Genomic DNA, 7833 nt, shown 5'->3' with positions numbered 1-7833 from the left:
TTAGTCGGCAACTGGTGCTTTGAATAACTGAAAGATCAAGGGCAATATTTTTAAAACAAAGGGTTACTATGTTCTTTATCTTTCTGCCACAGAACAACATAATAATCATGCGGGTCCACGAGATGACTGCACATTATGGGGTTTTGTCAGATTGTGCAGCATCATGCTTTGAATATAGTCAGATTTTGCTGTGAACTGACTCTGAATAGTAGAAATAATGAAGCAGTACCAATCATCAGTGTGTGCACAGTGCTGATGGCTGGTCTCAAAGCTTATCAAACATTTCAAGAATTCCACCAGTGAATTACTATTATGGATTATTTATGCTTCTCACCCTGCATCTCCCCAACCAAATGTCTTGTCAGCCAATCATTCACCTGATGCTAATGACCAGGTGCCAGCTCTCAGATATCATGCCTGGAAACTGATATATTGATCAGGTGAGATCAATATGGGCAAAAGGATGATACAGCAACATTACATGATTTATTTGGGGTCTAAAATCTTGTGTCAGGACAGCCCTCTGGGACTCTTCTGTCTCGGCTCTGTGTACTTTCATCATCCAGCAGAGAATCAGCCCCTCTTCACAGATTACAACCTAAATTTCTCTAAAAGCAATCGACGGTGACGGTCTCCTCTTCGTCGTGAGACTAACTAATCAAATCATAACGCAGTTATGTAAATTGGCGCTTTTTTATGTATTGTTATCAACTGTTTTTTTTTTCATTCCTGTATCTCACTCGATTAAACGGCTACATGATAAGCATTCGTGGACTTTTCTATTTTAACTGTAAATAAACTATTTAACAGTAAATAAACATTCCTTTCCATTCATCAAGTAAGATATTATTTCCTTTCAGAACAAGACATTGGTATTCATACACTGAAATAAATCATATAATGCATTATTCTCAGTAATGCTCTGCATATGGCTGTTGTCTCATCAAGCACATAGAAAATCTATCTGCCTCCCAGTTGAAAGCAAAACATTTGCTCAGGCTTGGGCTCGGCGGTGAAGCAGGGCAATCTGTACAGTAACTCATTCAGCTATAAACTGGAACAAAGAGGTGAGCGTATGATGTGAGAGGCTCTACAGTCAAATTAGGAAATAAAAATGCGTAATAGACCAGTATCACAGCAAATGTTTAGACTTCTGACATTTTTAGCTTGGTCTATCTCCATCTAATTCTGAATAAATATATATATATATATTTTTTAAGAAGAGAATATTGTAGCGAGCTCAAGGAGAAGAACCACGCCGGAAACGAGCCTGTGTCAACAAGTGCCTTTATTGCGACGCAGGACAACTTAACTGCAAAATGGATGCCACGCTGGGGTCTTTCAACGCAACACCCCTCTCACTCCTGGTGCCAACAGCACACCCAGTCACTCCCATCATGCATTGCGCCTCACGTGATCTCGCGCGATCGCTACATAGCCCCCACCTGAGGGGTCAGACGCCCTCGGCGACCCCATCACCCAACACAAAGTCTCTTAAATACCCCGGCTGGCAACGGCGGCGAACAGGCCGTCTAGGATTGGCAGGAGCCGTGCCAGGCGGAGAGTCACAGGGGCCGGCGCACGGACTACCGCCACCACTCGCCTCACCAGCATCCGGGGCGAGGGGTCGGTACGGTGAGAGTCTGTCCTGGTGCAGCACCACCATGCGTCTCTTGCCGGACATCCGCACCCGATACACCACCTCAGACAAGCGGTCTATGATGTCACAGGGGCCTTGCCAGTGGCTGCGAAGCTTCGGAGAAATCCCCTTTTTGCGGACAGGGCAGTAGACCCACACCTTGTCCCCTGGCATGAAGGCCCGTCCTCTGCAACGGACGTCGTAGCCCCTCTTCTGCCGAACGCCAGAGTTCGCCTGGGCCTGGCGGGTGTAGTTGTGTACTACCAGCAGGCGCTCTCTCAGCCTGCGAAAATAGTCCATCTCCTGCCCCCCAGGGATTTCCGGCTCTGGCGGGGCACCAAACACCAAGTCCACCGGTGTCCGGAGCTCTCTCCCGAACATAAGAGCGGCAGGCGTGCACTGGCTGGACTCCTGAACAGCAGACCGATAGGACCACAGGACCAGCGGCAAGTGACGGTCCCAGTCTTTCTGGTGTTGACTGGTGAGGATGGCAAGCTGGGTGGCCAGGGTGCGGTTAAACCGCTCCACCAGCCCATCACTTTGCGGGTGAAGCGGAGTTGTTCTGGTCTTACTCACCCCCAGCCGTCGGCAGACCTCCCCAAAGACCTGGGACTCGAAGTTCCGTCCCTGGTCACTGTGGAGCTCGTTAGGGACCCCGAAACGGGCGAACATCTCCTCCACCAGTCTTTCTGCGGTCGTAGCCGCGGTCTGGTCTGGGACCGCATACGCCTCTGGCCACTTTGTGAAGTAGTCCATGGCCACCAGAACATAGCGGTTGCCAGAGTTGGTGACTGGAAAGGGCCCCAGGATGTCCACTCCAACCCTCTCCATCGGGGCCCCCACCAGATACTGCTGTAGCGGGGCATGGGAGCGCTGGGTCGGTCCCTTCTGGGCCGTGCAGGCATCACAGCAGTGGACATGCAACTCCACCTCCCGCCGACAGTCCGGCCAGTAGAATCGCCTCCTGAGGCGGTTGAGGGTCTTGGCATTCCCGTAGTGCCCCGCCCCCACCGAACCGTGGACCGCCTGGAGAACTTGGGGCCGTAGGGCCCTTGGCACCAGCAGCTGCAGGAGGTCGTACCCTCGTCCTGGCGTTTGCCACCTCCGGTACATCACTCCGTCACGGACCACGAAGTTGCCCCACTGAGAGTGGTAAGCCTTCACTTCGGGCCCCAGGGCAGACACCTCGGCCCACTCAGGACGGCGTCCCGCCTCCAGCCAGCCCCCCACCAATGCAAGGGTCACATCAGCCTCCTGCTGCTGTTTCAGCTGCTCAGTGGTCAGCGGGAGCCATCCTTCTCCATCGTTGGAGGGGCTGGCGCTGGCCACGCTGAGTGTCATCTGGCTCCGTTCCTCCTGCCGCCGGCAGTAGCGACACTCTACCGCTGCACATGGACGCCGGGAGAGCGCATCAGCGTTGCCGTGAAGTCGCCCCCCCCGATGCTGGATGTTGAAGTCATATCCCTGGAGGACCTCCAGCCAGCGGGCCACCTGGTCTTCAGGGTTCTTAAAGTTTAGAAGCCAGGTGAGCGATGCGTGGTCAGTACGGAGCAGGAAGTGGCTCCCAAGCAGATACGGCCGGAACTGCCGCAGGGCCAGGACCACTGCCAGTAGTTCCCGACGGGTGACGCAGTAGTTTTTCTCTGCTCTGCTCAGCGCTCGACTGAAGTAGGCCACCACACGCTCTCCTTCTTCCCCCTGCTGGGAGAGGACAGCCCCGACGCCGACGTTGCTAGCGTCTGTGTCCACAATAAAGGGCAGCTGAGCATTGGGGTACGCCAACACTGGGGTTTCAGTGAGAGTTCTCTTGAGTTGGGCAAAGGCGGCTGCGCATTTGTCGTCCCAGTTGAACGGCTGGCCCTTGTTGGTGAGGCGGTGCAGTGGGTCGGCAATGGTGGCAAAGCCCTGGACGAACCGCCGGTAATACGAAGCCAGTCCCAGGAAGCTCCGCAGCTCATTGACATTGGCTGGGGTTGGCCATTCTTGAACTGCAGCCACCTTCGCTGGGTTAGTAGCCACACCACGAGCACTAACCACATGGCCCAAGAACTCTGTCTCCCTGGACAGCAGATGACATTTGGCAGGGTTCAGTCGCAACCCGGCCTGGCGAATGGCAGCAAAAACCTCACCTAGGTTGGCCAGGGCTCTGTCAAAGTCGGTGGCATGCACCAGCAGGTCATCAAGGTACACCACACAACGACTCCGCGGCACATCGGCCAGCACCCTCTCCATCAGCCGCTCAAACGTAGCTGGTGCGTTGCAGAGTCCAAACGGCATGACACGGAACTGCCACAGCCCCTGGCCGATGGTAAAGGCAGTCTTTGGTCTTGCTTCGGGGGCCAGCTCCACCTGCCAATAGCCACTGCGGAGATCAAGGGAACTGAACCAGCTGGACCCGGCGATGTAGTCGAGGGCGTCATCGATGCGAGGAAGTGGGTAGGAGTCTTTCTTGGTGACTGCATTGAGGCGCCGGTAGTCTACGCAGAACCGCCAGGAGCCGTTCTTCTTCCTCACCAAGACAACCGGGGCAGCCCATGGACTATCTGATGGCTCGATCACACCAGCGGCAAGCATCTCACGGACCATTTCCTCCGCCGTCTGCCGTCTAGAAAAGGCCAGCCGATGAGGTCGTAGGCGAATGGGTTGAACATCACCCGTCTCAATGGTGTGCTGGACCAGGCCAGTCTGCTTACAGTCCTTATCTTTGGCAGCAAAAATGTCTTTGTAGCCATCAAGGAGGTGTTTCAACTGCTGGCGCTGCTGGGGATTTAGGCCATCGCTGCTGCGTAGCCATAGCTGGTATATGGCCTCGGTTGTCTCTGTAGATGGGGCAACAGTTGACTCTGTGGGCAGTTCTGGGGCAGGTTGGGGTTGTGCCAGGTTTCTGGGCCGCCGTTGAACTGAAGCTGATTGGTGGCGCCTCCTCGGTCGGTTCCCACTCTCTCGGCCAGCCTGGAGCTCCATGGGCTCTCCGCCAAGGGTGACAGCCTTCCCTACCACGTCGACCTGGGCTCCCCAGCGGTTCAGCAGGTCCAGGCCGATGATACACTGGTCCTGGATGTTGGCGAGCCAGAACTCATGGATCACCTCCTGGTCTCCGACCCTCACTGTCAGCCGCCTGCTCCCCCCCATGACAACCGTTTCCCCTGTCACTGTCATCAGCTTGGTGTCGGTTGGCGTCCACGCAGTGGAAGGTAAGGCGAGAGTGTCGGTGCCTACCAGGGAGATGGTGGACCCCGTGTCCATCAAGGCTTGGCAGGGCTGTCCATCAAGCCAGCAGTTCAGATACAGTCCTCTGGTATGGCCACAGCGGCCCACCAGCGTGCATCTACCTTGGAGGGGGTATGGAGGTCGGAGTGGCAGTCCCCTCATTGAGCCACTCCGCTGTCGTTTCCCGCCTGTCTGGCCTTTGGAGCAGGAGCAGGACAATCCTGTGCGATGTGACCGACCTCATCACACCGGTAGCAGCGGTCAGTTGAGCGGGGGGCCCGCTGGAAGCGCGGAGGTCTGCTTTGGAGCTGCAGTGGTGATGGTGTGGCTTCGGGCGCCCCTCCTTCCTCATAGTCAGCCATCCTGACATTTGGCTGTCGAGCAGGACCCCTCTGTGGTGCAGGCTGACTGGAGAGCACCGCCTCCGCCCGTTCAGCTTCATACAGTGCCTCGCTGAGGGACTTGGGCACGGCGAGGCGAACATGCTGGCGCAGTCTTTCAGGTGTGAGCCCCCGCAGGAAGGCATTGAGGGCCAGTTCACCTTGAACAGCTGCATCAAAATGTGGATAGCCCTGCTGGGCATACAGCTGCACGTCTGCGGCAAAGGTGCCCAGGTTCTCCCCTTCCTGGCGGTGTCGGCTGGCCAGCTGCTCTCTGCCCTGGTCAGTGAAAAGCCGCTGTCCAAACCGCCTGTGTAGTGCAGTTTTCAAGGTGTGGAGGTCCTGCTGCTCCGCCGGGGCGAGATCAAGGAGCACTTGCACCGCCTTCCCCTCCAACGTTAGGGCCAGGTGAACAGCGGCTTCTTCATCACTCCAGCCACTGTACGATGCTGCTAGTTGGACTTGGGCAAGGAAGGGCATTAGCGGCGTCATCCCATTGTATTTGGGCAGCTCGACTGACGTCTTGGAGTGATGGCGCTCCAGCGCGTCTGTTGCAGCGGCCTGCTCGGCCAGCAGGGGCGGTGGACGCCTTGGTGCGTCTGTTGTAGCGGCCTGCTCGGCCAGCAGGGGGCGCTGACGCCTCGGTGCTTCTGTTGTAGCGGCCTGCTCGGCCAGCAGGGGGCGCTGACGCCTCGGTGCTTCGGTTGCAGCGGCCTGCTCGGCCAGCAGGGGGCGCTGACGCCTCGGCGCGTCTCCTGCTGCGGCCCGCTCGGCCAGCAGGGGGCGACGACGCCTCGGTGCGTCCATTGCTGTGGCCCACTCGGCCAGCAGGGGCAGCGGACGCCTCGGTGCGCTGGAGCCGTCAGGTAGCCGGTCCGTCCTCAGCATGGCTCTGACTGCTCGCTCGAGTTCGTTGATTTCCATCTCCATCCCTCTGGAGGTCGGAAATCCCACTTCTGACACCAATGTAGCGAGCTCAAGGAGAAGAACCACGCCGGAAACGAGCCTGTGTCAACAAGTGCCTTTATTGCGACACAGGACAACTTAACTGCAAAATGGATGCCACGCTGGGGTCTTTCAACGCAACACCCCTCTCACTCCTGGTGCCAACAGCACACCCAGTCACTCCCATCATGCATTGCGCCTCACGTGATCTCGCGCGATCGCTACAATATATTTAATTTTTGTTAATATTTAACATTTTTAAATTGGCTGTATAATGTAGTGAAAACACAGGTAATTTAAAACTGTATGTCTGATTACATCCGAATCAGAATACTTATTATTATTGTAAAAATACAATACAATACAAAATACAAATGTCATTTGTCTCACATAAAGAAACAAATACAAGTGACAGGAGAAGACGGCAGCGCAATATTTTGAAATATTGGAGAACATGTGTTCCCTTTTAGAATCTGTTTTGTTTTAGGGTGATCAATAAGCTTTATTTTATTTACCTTTAAGGGCAGCGTAAGAATTAAATTGAGTAAACTGAGGCATTTAGATTTATTATTTTCCTAAGTAATTACAATAACTTTGTAATATTTATCATTTCAGGGCTTTGGGACTCCCATTTTCACACCATTCCAAACATTCTCTCCCACAGCAACAGTTATTTGTGTTATTGTTTATAAAATATCCCAACGCATAATGAACATTCAGTCTCCCTTTGGCTAGTGAAGAATTTGCTCAAGCCTCAGCAAACCAGTGATGCAGGCTGTTTGACACAGCTGGCCGGGGAGTGCACCTGGTTGTTCTGGGGGCTCGAGGGCAAGTTAGCTCCTGTCACAGCCGAGGACGGTTCAGACCCATGATGGGTCCGGCGTGTTGTTGGTGCAGCTGATGAGGAAGGGAGGGCGGTCAGAGGTACCTCCCAGGCTTCCCGTTCTGTCTCCCTATCCCATCTGTCCTGCGCTGATTGACCGGAATATGAGAGGAATAATAACTCGGCATCTGTGCAGTTATGAGATCCCCGCTCAGCATGACATGTTAACAGGTAAATGATGACAACTGGACAGTAAAGTACCAATAACCAGTATGGAGTATTGCATCACATTCCTTGAAGGCTACAGGCAAAGCATGGCTAAGCTGCTGCTGCTGCTTTTCTTTTTTCTTATAATATCAAGAAGGCAAATACAGATCTGTATATACACAGTATACAGTGTCAAAAATGTTCAGCATGCATTGATGTTTGTTTGTCTTGTCTTTTGTGTGGCCCCGCGACGAGCTGAGAGTCTCATCTGGGGTGTAGCCCGCCTCTCGCCTGTAGCCAGCTGAGATAGGCTCCAGCAAAGCCGTGACCCACAAGGTGGATAAGCAGCTGTAGACGATATGATTGTGATCGTCTACAATAAAATGAATGGATGTATAATGTCTGGATGTTTACAACACATACTGCATTTTTTTTTTAAGTCATTAAATCCTAAAGATAAAAAGATCTACGTGCCAAGTTCCACATGATTACATGTTTCTCTTGATAAGATTCAACAGATGACATTTAGCTTTTGTTGCGCCAGTTTACCAGAAAGGTTTTTATTTTTTTTTCTTTCTGCTGGGGTCAGTTTAGAAGACTAAAACATGCACTTTAGAGGGAGGAAACAA

Source organism: Brachionichthys hirsutus, chromosome 12, assembly GCF_040956055.1.
Source record: "Brachionichthys hirsutus isolate HB-005 chromosome 12, CSIRO-AGI_Bhir_v1, whole genome shotgun sequence".
Classification (NCBI taxonomy): domain Eukaryota; kingdom Metazoa; phylum Chordata; class Actinopteri; order Lophiiformes; family Brachionichthyidae; genus Brachionichthys; species Brachionichthys hirsutus.
The sequence above is the reverse complement of the archived record's forward strand: the minus strand, read 5'-3'. Positions refer to the sequence as shown.